Source organism: Henckelia pumila, chromosome 3, assembly GCF_033568475.1.
Source record: "Henckelia pumila isolate YLH828 chromosome 3, ASM3356847v2, whole genome shotgun sequence".
NCBI lineage: Eukaryota > Viridiplantae > Streptophyta > Magnoliopsida > Lamiales > Gesneriaceae > Henckelia > Henckelia pumila.
Window position 1 is genome coordinate 202,081,374 of NC_133122.1, and position 13,425 is coordinate 202,094,798.

Consider the following 13,425-nt stretch of genomic DNA (forward strand, 5'->3'; position numbering starts at 1 on the left):
GACTTATGAAGCCACACTAAAGAAGGATAAACCGGTAATCTTGGTTGGATCCTCTTCTAACTCTAAGAAAGGACCAAGTGGAAAGGGTAAGAAACGTTCTGCCCCGCCCAAGAAGATTGTACCAAATAAGAAGGGAAAGGCCAAGGCTTCAATTGAGATTAAAGATGAAAACGTTTGCCATTACTGCAAGAAACCCGGTCATTGGAAACGTAACTGCAAGGAATACCTCGAACAGTTGCGAACTGCAAAGGGTATGTTTTACATTGAAATAAATGTTTCGCTTAATACTTCTTCTTGGGTATTGGATACCGGATGTGGATCTCATATTTGCAATGATTTGCAGGTAATGACAAGAAGTCGTAAGCTAAGGATGGGTGAGACCCAGCTAAGGCTCGGGAATGGTTCTAGAGTCGAAGCCAAAGCTATAGGAGACATTTATTTAATTTTGCAGAACAATTTTAAGTTATTTTTGAGAGATGTTTTATATGTTCCGGATTTGGTCAAAAACATTATATCTATTTCTATGCTTGATAGAGATGGTTTTTCTTGCAATTTTGTAAATGAGATTTGCAATATTTACAAGAATGAATGTTTTATTGGAAATGGACAACTTGAAAACGATCTATATAGCTTAAAATTAAAAGACGTTCCAATTAATTATGTTGATAAACCGGTAACAACAATTAAAAAGAAGGACGATAGTAAAAACCCGGCAAACCTTTGGCATGCTAGGCTAGGTCATATTTCCTCAAGGAGGATGAACAAGCTAGTGGGAGAGGGCATGTTTGATATGTCTGATATTAACTCTCTACCTACTTGTGAGTCCTGCCTAAAGGGAAAAATGACTAAATCTCCTTTCAAAGGGAAACCTGAGCGTAGTCAAAATCTGTTGGATTTGATCCATACAGATGTTTGCGGTCCATTTAGAATTGGTACTAAATGTGGCAACACCTACTTCATTACCTTTACTGATGATCATTATAGGTATGGGTATTTATATTTAATGAAATATAAGTCTGAAGCATTTGAAAAGTTCAAAGAATTCAAGGCTGAAGTAGAAAACAAACTAGGTAAAAGTATTAAGGCACTTCGATCGGATCGAGGTGGAGAATACTTAAGTACCGAGTTTTTGGACTATCTAAAAGAATGGGATTCTCTCTCAGTGGACTCCTCCTATGACACCTCAGCTTAATGGTGTTTCGAAGCGTCGCAATCAAACTTTGTTGGACATGGTTCGATCCATGATGAGCTTCACTGAGCTCCCACCTTCGTTTTGGGGCTACGCGCTTGAAACGGCGGTATTGTTGTTAAACAACGTCCACACTAAAGCAGTAAATAAAACACCATACGAGTTATGGAATGGCAAAGCTCCTAAGTATTCGTACTTGAGGATTTGGGGATGTCCTGCTTACGTGAAGCAGACAGTGGGAGATAAGTTGGATAGTCGATCCTCCTTATGTTATTTTGTGGGGTATCCGAAGAATTCAATCGGATATTATTTCTATCATCCTAATGAAACAAAAGTGTTTGTTTCAAGGAATGCCACCTTCTTGGAGAAGGAGTTCTTATTGGATAAGAAAGGCAAGATGATGGAACTCGAAGAAATTCGAGAAGAACCCGAGATACAAAATAGCGATCCTACACCTCAAGAATCATCACAAGAAACGTCTACTACTAGGAGATCCGAGAGGACTTCTAGGCATCCTATTAGATATGGTATTCTTCTTGAAGGGGATCAAAGTGAACCCGACATTGGATGTGATCCAAGAAACTTCAAGGAAGCAATTTCTGATGCGGATTCGAATTTATGGCTTGAAGCTATGCAATCGGAAATAGACTCGATGCATACTAACCAAGTTTGGTCTTTAGTAGATCCTCCCGATGGAATTGTTCCAATAGGATGCAAATGGATCTACAAGAGAAAGCTTGGGCCTGAAGGAAAGGTATTGACCTACAAGGCACGATTGGTGGCAAAAGGTTATACTCAAAGACAAGGAGTTGACTATGATGAAACCTTTTCACCAGTCGCAATGTTCAAGTCCATAAGAATCCTTATTGCCATAGCAACATGGTATGACTATGAGATATGGCAAATGGATGTAAAGACTGCTTTTCTTAATGGAAACATTAAGGAAGAGATCTATATGATGCAGCCTGAGGGATACACATCCATGGGAAGCGAGCATAAGGTATGCAAGCTTCAGAGATCAATTTATGGTCTCAAACAAGCATCAAGAAGTTGGAACCAGAAATTTGATGAAACAATAAAGGATTTTGGTTTCATCAAGAACCCGGAGGAACCATGCGTGTATAAGAAAGTAGTTAAGGATGCGGTAACATTCTTAGTACTTTATGTTGATGACATCCTACTCATGGGGAATGACGTATGGATGTTGCAGTCAACAAAGATATGGTTATCAAGTAGATTCTCGATGAAGGATTTGGGTGAGGCCTCCTATATTCTTGGGATACAGATCTATAGAGATAGATCTAAGAGAATGATAGGACTTACTCAATCAACCTACATCGAAACCATATTGAAAAGGTTTTCAATGGATGGGTCCAAGAGAGGACATCTACCTATGTGTCATGGAGTTTCTTTATCCAAGTCTATATGTCCCAAGACTGACGAAGAGATAGAGAAGATGACACACATACCATATGCGTCAGCCATTGGTAGTATCATGTATGTGATGATATCTACCAGACCGGATGTGGCCTATGCTCTGAGCGTCACGAGCAAATATCAAGCCAATCCCGGTCAAATGCATTGGAAAACCGTGAAGGATATTCTTAAGTACTTGCGAAGGACTAAGAATTTATTCATGGTTTATGGAGGAAGAGAATTGAAGTTGGAAGGCTACACCGACTCTAGCTTCCAATGTGACGTGGATGACTCGAAATCAACCTCTGGATTTGTATTCGTGCTCAATGGCGGTGCTGTCTCTTGGAAGAGTTCCAAGAAAGACACCACAGCAGATTCCACCACTGAGGCAGAATACATTGCAGCATCAGCTGCTGCTAAAGAGGTGGTTTGGATAAGGAAATTCATCCAAGAGTTGGGTGTAATTCCTGAAGCTGTTGGTCCAGTTCCGGTGTACTGTGACAACACGGGTGCCATTGCTCAGGCAAAGGAGCCAAGGTCTCATCAGAAGTCCAAACACGTACTGAGGAAATACCACATCATCCGGGAGATTGTGGAAAGATGAGACATCAGTGTCGAGAGAGTGGCCTCTACAGACAATATCGCTGATCCGCTTACTAAACCCTTGCCAGGACCATTGTTTGACAAACATCGCGAAGCAATGAGATTACGTAGTATGACTAGTTGGCTTTAGGGCAAGTGGGAGATTGAAAGAGTAGGTGCCCGGTTAGCCAACTTGTGGCTAAGGGATTTTATGACTCTATGTAAAACAATCTTTTGTTTAATATAATTTACACGTTTATAATGGTATTGACTTTATCTTTCTTCATATTGTTATATTATGATATAATATTGTTGTTTTGATAAAGACCTTGAATATACTATAGTGTATGTACGATGTGGTAGCACATGAGAATGTCTATCATGAAACACATCTTATAGTCACTGTATATTCTAAACTGTTCCTAGTCAATTGAGCCGTCCGCAAATAAGGATAAGGATCGCTCGAGATTGAGACTAGCATTTGCGATGCCGAATACCATGTTTCATTGGTATGGAACATAGAGATGTTCAAAGCATGCAAATGGATATTCATATGATGAATGATCGAACTACCCTATTCGGACTTTTCAAGTGGTTATCACTTATCGAGTGGATAAAGTCCGCGATTTTGGTTGTACACCATTAGTCCTTATTACTTGAAACATCATTGAGACTCTATATGCTAGTACTGTACTTTGACTCGTTTACCGACTCTATTGGGGTCATCAGGTATCGGGATTGGGTACAGTTACGACACATATAGGAGTCGATGCTTTGTTGTCAAGGATTCACCACATACTTGTGAGTATGGATATCCTATGCGATCTGAGGAGATATTAGTGTGACGAATCTCTGGCCAGAGTACATGATGTGTTTTAGGTTAATTGGTTATCCTAGTAACACATGCGATGTCACTATTTGATCTCCAATATGTAATGCATAGTTATCGAATCTCGAACGACTCTCGATATACCAATGGTTGTTGATTCGATCGGGATATATGGATGAAGGGATCGTATTGTACGCTAACCAAAATCTACTGGTTCTTGCAGGCACTATCAGTAATACCTAGGGAATCATGGGGCGATGTTGCTAGGCGCTCTTACCATGATTCGATGGGTAAGTCGGAAATTGTTGTTCCGAGTCACAAGGAGTTGTGAGCCCACGGCTAGCTGTATTCCTGAACCATTGAGGGTTACACAAGTAATGGATTACTAAAACCCCATAGAGATAGTTAAATTTAAAGAGTTAAATTTAATGAAAGAGAAGTTGGACTTCTTAACTAAAGGGAGTGAGATTTCCTAAAATGACATAGGGATGGACATTTTTGGAAATCACTGAATTCGGATTCAGAAAAATTATCTTGACTCTAAAAGATGCAGAAATGGTTTCTGTGCACATTGGTGAAATCAGTTTATCAATCGAAGTCACGATGAATTTTATATTAATTTTTAGAACAACGGGATTGGCTTGTTGGGCTTAAGTTATGGATTGTGGCTTTAAGGAGTTAGAGTTATAACACAATTATAACTTAACCTAGTCTAGAAATTATCTATAAATATATGTAGTGGGTTCGAAAATTGCATGCAATTCATTATCAAATTTTCGAAAACACTACAAAATATTTCAAGAGGATTTTCGAAATCTTCTTGTCCCTTTCGGAGAAAATCCAGTCTTGTGATTTTTGCGAAAAATTACAATTCTAAATTAACAGATCATATCTGTTTATTCTCTACGCAAACTTCTGATTGATTTCTAGTGCAGTCAATCAGAGGGTTTCTGTTTTCTATTCGTGGACCTTATTTCGGTGATTGATTGTGACGCCATCGGTTCCCGGGATATACAAGAAGAGAAGATTAAATTCTGTTGGAGTCCATTATCTCGTTTCGAGATTTAAGGTAAAACATTAATTGTGATTATTTGTTTTACTTGTGTGAATTTAATCGTAAAAGTTTTGATACCCAGATATGGAATCGTTCCATATTAATAAAAATAAATTTTTAAACTTTCGCTGCACCGGGTATCAATTCTAATTGATCTGAACACAGTTTTCCAACAGTAAGATTGTATATATTTTGTATATTCTTTCCTTTTCTATTTTTATTTTTACTAATTGATCTTTATTTGTAGGATTTATTGTTATCTATTTACATCAAATACTTGGTACCTTGAATGTGGTTACCTTGATTTGTTGTCTAATATGATACAATAAATACTACAATAATTATATACTATAAATATATGTATAAATTTATAATAAAGTCATTTATATTATTTATACAATTACGTGGCTCTGTCGGTTTTTCTAAATAATATATTGTGATTTGAACTAACATTTAATTTTCCGCAACTAACATTTACTTTTTCGCAACTAACATTTACTTTCTCGCAACTAACATTTACTTTCTCGCATCTAACATTTAATTTCTCGCAACTAACATAAAACAAAAGTCATATATTTTATTTAGACGATAGCGTGGCTCTGTCGGTTGTTCTAAATGAAATATGGTGATTTGATCTAACATTTAATTTTATGTCAATTTATATTTATGCACTTATATATATATATATATATATATATATATATATATATATATATATATTATGGGTACCATATATTAATTATCGGTTAATATGATATTAATATAGTGAAAACTATATTATATGATATATTTGTTTAAATATTTAATTGTTCTTTTATGTTTATATTTATGCATCTATATATAGATTATGGGTATCATGTATTAAATATCGGTTAATCTGATATTAATATAGTGAGAACTATATTATATGATATATTTGTTTAAATATTTAATTGTTCTTTTATGTTTATTCTTATTTTAGTTTCTTTTATTTATTTTTGTTAAGCAATATTAAATAAACCAACAATGAACCTTTGAAGCCTTGACAATTTTATAATTTGTGTATTTGAAGTTTTATAATAATATTTCCATCTATAATATATCATTGCTAAAATTAAACTTACAGCATCCTCTCCGTGGATCAATCTCGTACTCACGAGTATATTACTTGCAGACAACCTACACTTGGGTGAATTACAATTTAAGTTGTAGCAAGTTTTTGGCGCCGTTGCCGGTGTGAGACCCCGTTTCTAATCTTCTAAACTCGAATAATTAATCATAATCGAACACAATAAGCCGCGGAAAACGAATCAAAAGTTTTAAATTAATTTTTTTTTTAAAAGAAGCCTCGCGCCCGCGCGAGGTCATCACCTCGCGTACGCGCAGGCTACGCGAGCAGAGACTCGCGGAGATGCTCGCGCCCGCGCGAGAAGAGAGCTCACGCGCGCGGGCAAAATCTCCCGAGCCTCTTCAAACTCCTCGCGCGCGCGCGAGGTGATGCCTCGCCTGCGCTGACCGGCTTTTTCGGTATGAATAAATTCTGCTGGCAAGCGCACCAGGTCAAATTATAATAAAGTGGACTAATGTCCAGATGTCGAACCCACAGGGACTGTAAAAATATGATTACCAAAACCTATTTATCTCTACTTAATCTAGACTAATGAATAAAGACGATTTCAGATTTTAAACAAAAATAATAAAATTGCAATAATATCAAATTAATTAAAATGCAAATTAAACTGCAGCTGGAAATTTTGAATTACTTTTTATTTTGGAAAAGCTCGATCAAGGACACACGTAGGTACCAGACAATTCATGCAACAAGCAATCAATCTAAGATATCAGACTTAATCTTAATTCACGGGAATTTTCCTAATTTGTTTGAAGGACTATTTCTAGAACAATCAACCTATTCAAATATTGATGAACTAATCTTTCGTAACTCTAATCAAATTTGAATGCATAAATTGCTGTGAAAATTCAGTAAAAACCTAAACCGCATAATGAAACCGAATTCTATTTCTAGTCAGTTTTACACTATGTTGATTATCGAAGTGATCAAAATCGAGACCTCCTCTGTCGACTTGGAATCGATTAACAAGTAAACAAATAACTGGCCAAGAAATTTGTAAGACAAAGATAAATTTGATAATCAATAAAAATCAAATAAGTCTGAAGATCTCAAATAAATAAACCAAGTTTTTTACATAAACTGTCTGACCCAATCACGTGGCCTTGATCGAGAAAAGAAACTACTCACTAATTAACATGATTCAATACCAAGTTTTAAAAACATAAAGAAACAAAATACTAGAATAGCGGAAAAACTGAAGAACTTTTGCTTCCAAGCCGCCGCAAGCTTTCTCCGTACTTCAAAAGATCCAAAAATCCCTAATAAAAGCCTCCAAATTCTATATATATGACCGCCTCCAACCAAATTCTTCAAAATAATTTATATAATCAGAAACTAGGTTACGGACACGCGCGCGCGCCTACACAGTCTCGCGCGCGCGCCACTTAATAAAACAGAGATTTTCAAACTTCTCGCGTGCGTGCGTGAGATGCCTCGCGCGCGCGCTCCTTCTCTAATATTCTCTGGAACTTTCTTCGGCGCGCGCGCGAGACATGAGCTCGCCCGCGCGCGCCTTTCCCTGGAACCCTCTGTCGCTTCCTTCGGCGCACGCGCGAGCCTCTTTCTCGCGCGCGCGCCGCATTGACGCACAGAAATCCCAATATTTCATTCAATTCCTACAAAATTAAACCAAGTGAGTCCAAATCAAACACATAACAAAATAAGATAATAAAACTAACAAAAAATCACTTAAATGCATGCAAACTAAACATGAAAAACTATAAACTAATGCATACTGAACAAACTTATCAACACCCCCATACTTAAACCTTGCTCGCCCTCGAGCAAGACATGCAAAAACAAAATGCAAACCAAAAACATGAGTAAAGACGATTCATAAATGTGCAAAGCCTCCGAGAAGTTCAATCACACAACCAAAACACAAACATGCTCTCAACTTTCCATAATACACCTTCGGTTTAACGTGAACGTGTGTGTGTGAAATGTCATTCCAGTTTCATGCAACTTAGATCGAATTCCATCTCAAATCTGCTTAGCAACCTATGACAATTTAGTGCAAGTTTCACTCTTCAAGTGCTCATTTCTTCCAACGACCTCTAGACTAAACTCACCTCCCTTGAGATAATAAATTACACACCTCCGGATTTTGCACCCGGTATTTCTTTAGCCCCAATAATTACCCGCTGACTTAGCTACAACTGGATAGGATATGAAAAATCATTCTATTTTTTCTTTCTAATCCCCTCGTCTATAGCCCGGATGGAGCATCAATCCCATTTAATCCGCATACTTAGCCTTAAATTTAATTTTTATAGGAAAGCCCGGATGGAATTGTATATAAATTTTTTTTTCTCTAGGTGCGCCCAAGATCATAAGTGTAAACTAGAGCCTCATCAAAATTCATAGAACACAATCAAGATCCACAAACCACCTATTGCCGTGCAATGGTCAAACAGATAGAAACTTCATCAAATCTTTCGCTACACTCCACTGGTCTAACATTAGTGCTTAAAAATATTCACGGTTCAACCTACAGTTTCTCATGTCAAGTTAAGAGCAAAAAAAATTTTTCAAAAATTCATTTTTTTTTTCAAATAAACTTCATCATCATTGGCTATTATGACTCATCCAACTCATGCAAGACAACATAAACACAAAACATAATGAAATGCATGAATACAAACTATATGCAATAGACTAAACCAAGTGAATGCAAACAGCAAACACCATCACAAACAAAACTAATCTACCCCCAAAACTGATCCAAAGCATTGCCCTCAATGCTTCAGAGATACACAAAAACAACTAATAAACAACGAACAAATGCAATGCAAAACAGAATAAACAAAGCGAAAGGAACTCCCCTGGTCTATTGTTGTCCAAAAGCATCGGGATTCTCCTCGTACTCTGGAGGAGGCTGTGGAACATAAGCATCCTGTGGAGCTGGTGGAGCATACTGGGGAGGGACGGAAGACTGAAATGGGAATGGAGGTGGATATTGCGGTGCCGCACGAAAACCCGATGAATCAAGTCCCAATTGTGTCGCCATGCTGCGCATAATGTCTTCCAAATTATGTAGATGAGTGGAAGAAGCCTGAAAATAACCCATGGCATAGTGATCAAAAGCCGAGCTCTCAATAGCCATGTATTGCGCGGTGCGACGAGGAGGAGGGAGCTGAAGCGGTGGGCGGCTACTAGAAGAACTCCCGACATGTGGCTGACTGCCATAGAATTCCAAATTGCGCTTTGCTTGCTTTGAAGTAGCAAGCTTCTCATCGACGGTTTTGAATGCCGGGAGCCACTCCTCATCGGGACTAATCGGAACGCCCGCCTGTCGACACAAGGCTGTGATGGTGTGTGGGAAGTAGAGGCCCACCATCGGATTCCGCATTGAATACTGAATGGAATCGTGGACAAGAGTGCCCACATTAACCGGCCACCTTTTCGTAATAGCATAAACAAGAATAGCCCTATCGGCTTGCACGTCAACGGTGTGAAGCACTGGTAAAAGGCGTCGGGCAATAAATGCATACCACAACGCCGGTTCAATTTTTAGAAACCGCTCCGGGAAATGAGTGAATCGGAGTGGGTCGTGCCAACGAACACCCGCATAACACATCTCTCTCAACATCAAAGGATAGTCCGGATTTGTCTTAAAACTTCGAAATTGACTATCATCGACTACGGGAGTATCAAACAACCTATTCAATGATTCGGCATCAAACGATACAATTCTCCCCCTAACAACAGCTTTCGAATCATCCCGGACAGGGGCATTCGCATAAAATTCCCGAACCACCGGAATAATGGCTGGTTCGGGTTCTTTGCAAAACAGGGTCCATTTCCTCTTGATAATCCCCAAGGCAACAAATTCATTACAATCCAAAGTTATACCCCTCTCAGCAATAGGATTGCGATTTAGTCTATCACGTTCGTACCTTTCTTGGGCTTCCACCGAGACGAATTTGTTGGATAATGGAGCGGAGGATGAGGAGCTAGGGATGATAGGACCGGAGGAACGGAATCTTTTGGCAGGCATGGCGGTGGTCGGCCGGAGCAGTGGCGGCGGGCGGTGGCGCTGCGAAGAGGAATACACAAATAAGGAATTCCCTTAGAGATTTCTGGGCCTAGAGTTGAGCGCGATAATAAACTCCACAAATCTGCAATGTAAGATCAATAATGTCAAGAATTAATGGAGAAATTTGAGAGCAAAGATTTGGGGATTTAGGGTTTATAGGAGAGGGGAAGAAGAAAAGTAGAAAAGAAAGTGGGAGAAAGGTGAAGAAGCCCCGTTTTGCATTCATCTGCGCTTCTCGCGCGCGCGCGTGAGGTTCCTCGCGCGCGCGCGAGTATTAATAAAAGTCTCTGTCCGCTTGACTGGCGCGCGCGCGAGAAAGAGTCGCGCGCGCGCGCTATTCCTTTAGTGTTCTCTGGAGCGCAAGCCTGCGCGCGCGCGAGAGAAGAAGCTCGCGCGTGCGCAGTACAAACATGCCGAAACTCAAATCCTCGCAAGAACAAAACACAACTTAGAAAAAAAAACAAAACAAACAAAAATAAATAAATAAAAGAAAATAAAACACTGGGTTGCCTCCCAGCCAGCGCTAAATTTATAGTCTATAGCTCGACTCTACCTCCCTCTTTAATTTATCGGATCTTGCAAGTCGACGGAGGTCTGTGTCTGCTCCATGATACCACCTCGATAAATTTTTATCCTTTGGCCGTTAACTTTAAATGCTCCTGTGGCCGGACTAAAAATTTCTACCGTACCATACGGCATTACTTGCTTGATAGTAAACGGTCCAGACCATCTCGAACGAAGCTTTCCTGGCATGAGCTTTAAGCGTGAGTTATATAATAAAACATTTTGGCCTACCTCGAATTCACGTGGAACAATGCGCTGATCATGCCACTTCTTGGTCTTTTCTTTGTAGATTCTGGCATTTTCATAGGCCTCCAACCTAAGCTCTTCAAGTTCATTCAATTGTAGTAACCGTTCGTCACCTGTGGCCTGCACATCAAAATTCAGAAATTTAGTAGCCCATAGTGCTCTATGTTCAAGTTCAACAGGAAGATGACATGCTTTACCATATAACAACCTAAATGGAGAAGTTCCTATAGGTGTTTTAAAAGCAGTTCGATAGGCCCATAATGCGTCATCTAATTTATTTGACCACTCTTTCCTATTCGCATTCACAGTTTTCTCCAAAATTCTTTTCAATTCCCTATTAGAAATTTCAACTTGCCCACTAGTCTGGGGGTGATAAGGTGTTGCCACCTTGTGAGTAACCCCATATTTTGTCAAAAGCTTATCAAATTGCTGGTTGCAAAAGTGGGTTCCTCCATCACTGATTATGGCTCTAGGGGTACCATATCTAGAAAATATAAATTTTTTTAAAAATTTTATAACCACCTTAGAGTCATTCGTCCTACAAGCTAGTGCTTCAACCCACTTAGACACATAATCGACCGCAACCAAAATATACTTGTTCCCTTCAGACACAGGGAACGGTCCCATGAAATCTATACCCCACACATCAAAAACTTCACAAACAAGAATATTCTTGAGTGGCATCTCATGTCTCCTAGAGATATTACCAACCTTCTGACAAGCATCACAATTAATCACATAGGTAAAAGCATCCTTAAATAATGAAGGCCAATAAAATCCCGACTGAAGTACTTTGGCGGCGGTGCGACCCGCACCGAAGTGACCTCCAGTCGGACCTGTGTGACAGTGTGAAAGTATAGATCTTACCTCATTTGCTGGAATACACCTACGAATAATACCATCTGCACAAATCTTAAACAAAAACGGGTCCTCCCACAAAAAATATTTCAACTCAGAGAAGAATTTCTTCTTCTGTTGATAAGTTAAATGCGCGGGCAGAAACTTACTTGACAGATAGTTTACTATATCTGCATACCATGGTAGGTTGGACACTTCAAATAACTGCTCATCTGGAAAATCATCATGGATCACCTGCGTTTCAACGCCTTGATTTTCCAAACGAGAAAGGTGGTCCGCAACTTGATTTTCAGCTCCTTTCCTGTCAACAATTTGTAAATCAAATTCTTGCAAAAGTAGAACCCAACGAATTAACCTGGGTTTAGCATCCTTTTTGCTCATCAAATACTTCAAGGCCGAGTGATCCGTGTGAACTATGACTTTGCTCCCCACCAAATAAGATCTGAACTTATCCAAAGCGAATACGACTGCGAGAAGCTCTTTTTCGGTAGTCACGTAATTCAGTTGGGCTGCTGACAGGGTGATACTGGCGTAGTAAATCACATGAAGTGCCTTGTCCCTCTTTTGTCCAAGCACAGCTCCCAATGCGGTGTCACTGGCGTCACACATCAACTCAAATGGCAGATTCCAATCAGGTGCTACTATCACTGGTGCAGTTGTTAATTTCTCCTTCAAAATTTTAAAAGCCTGCAAGCACTCATCGGAAAAATTAAAAGGCACCTCTTTGATTAACAGATTAGTCAAAGGTTTAGCAATAGAAGAAAAATCTTTAATAAATCTTCTATAGAAACCAGCATGCCCAAGAAAACTCCTAATACCCTTCAAATTTGCGGGCGGTGGAAGTTTTTCAATTACTTCAAGTTTTGCTCTGTCTACTTCCACACCTAAATCAGACACCTTATGGCCTAAAACAATGCCCTCTTTCACCATGAAGTGACATTTTTCCCAATTCAAAACCAAATTACTCTCCTCACATCTCTGCAACACTTTTCTCAGATTTAACAAGCATGCATCAAAAGATGATCCTACCACAGAGAAATCATCCATAAGTACTTCTATGAACTTTTCAACCATATCGTGAAAAATAGCCATCATACATCGCTGAAAAGTGGCAGGGGCATTACACAACCCAAATGGCATCCGTTTATATGCAAAAGTACCATAGGGACAAGTAAAAGTGGTTTTGTGTTGGTCCTCAGGTGCTATAGGAATTTTCATATATCCGGAATAACCATCTAAAAAACAATAAAATGCATGCCCTGCAAGTCGCTCAACCATCTGATCAATAAAGGGAAGGGGGAAGTGATCCTTACGGGTGGCATCATTCAATTTCCTATAGTCTATGCAAACCCGCCACCCCGTAACAGTTCTTGTAGGGATCAATTCATCGTTGGAATTTTTAATTACAGTCATCCCTCCTTTTTTCGGCACTACTTGAGTTGGACTCACCCATTCACTATCAGATATAGGGTAGATAACACCTGCATCAAGGAGCTTGATTACCTCCTTTTTCACTACCTCTTGCATTGCTGGGTTA